Below are 1,124 nucleotides of genomic sequence, written 5' to 3' on the forward strand. Positions count from 1 at the left end.
GACTCCCTTTGAACACGCTCAGCTTCATATAGTGAATTTTAACATATTCTAATATTCTAACTGCTGGAAATATTTAATCTTTGCACAGTGCTCTCCGCAAGGATTATTTCAATGGTCTTTTACCATCAAGCATGTTTTAAGTTCAATAGCCTATGCATCCACAGTAGACACCTATGTCTAGGGGATAATTTTAAGTATAATGAGCCTCACAGGAACTTCATCAGTTTGTGTTACTGCTCCAGTTACATATTTAGTAATATGTCTTATATATACTTTTTCATCATTATTACTTTTAACAAGTTGATGTGTTCTTTCCCTAAACTATAGTCAGTGCATAAATTTAGCAGGCTAAAAACTGGAACGCCTGGGTTGTAATCAGGCAGAGTCATCAGACAATAAGCATGCTGCACTCATACACATACTGGTAGTACTGGCTGCTGCCAGATGTGGCTGACTTAGCCTAGTAAACAACTTTATGAGCACTGCCTGCACACTGGCTGTCCCTTGGGCAATGTTCAACTATATAGAAAAGAAAATATACTAAGTGTAAATATCTTCCAAACTATTGACTGGATTGATGCCTATTAATACCAGAAAAAATCTTTGGCATCAGAAAAAATGTGCTTCCCTGCCATTCTATAAAAAAATGAGGGGAAAAATGAAAACAATGAAACTTTTTATAGATGTTTAATAAAAAAGAAGTAGAAACATAAGTATGAGAGACTGCTATGTTAACACTGGTACAGCTAGACAATATCACAATGCAGGACAATGCACCTGGCATGAAGACCTGTATGGGTCCCAGCTTGATTTTCTAATGGAATACTTAATGATTATTTTTTATGCAAAAATACCTAACTTTTTTTCAAAACCACTGAGGCACCAGAAGTTTCTCTTATGTAGTTGTATCAACCAAAATCAGAAATGTACATTCCCAAGAGCAAATAACAGAATCCTGCTAATACACGTTTTTTTCTTTATCACATTAGCTGCCAAAAAATATAATGCATCTGCAGCATATATAACTTCTAAATCTCTGAAAGAAACTATTAGCAATACTGAAGAGCAATTGCTATTAGTATTCACAATTAATGAAAATAGAACATAAAACAAAGGAGGTTCAC

The sequence above is a fragment of the Penaeus monodon genome, chromosome 15 (assembly GCF_015228065.2).
Source record: "Penaeus monodon isolate SGIC_2016 chromosome 15, NSTDA_Pmon_1, whole genome shotgun sequence".
Classification (NCBI taxonomy): Eukaryota; Metazoa; Arthropoda; class Malacostraca; order Decapoda; family Penaeidae; genus Penaeus; species Penaeus monodon.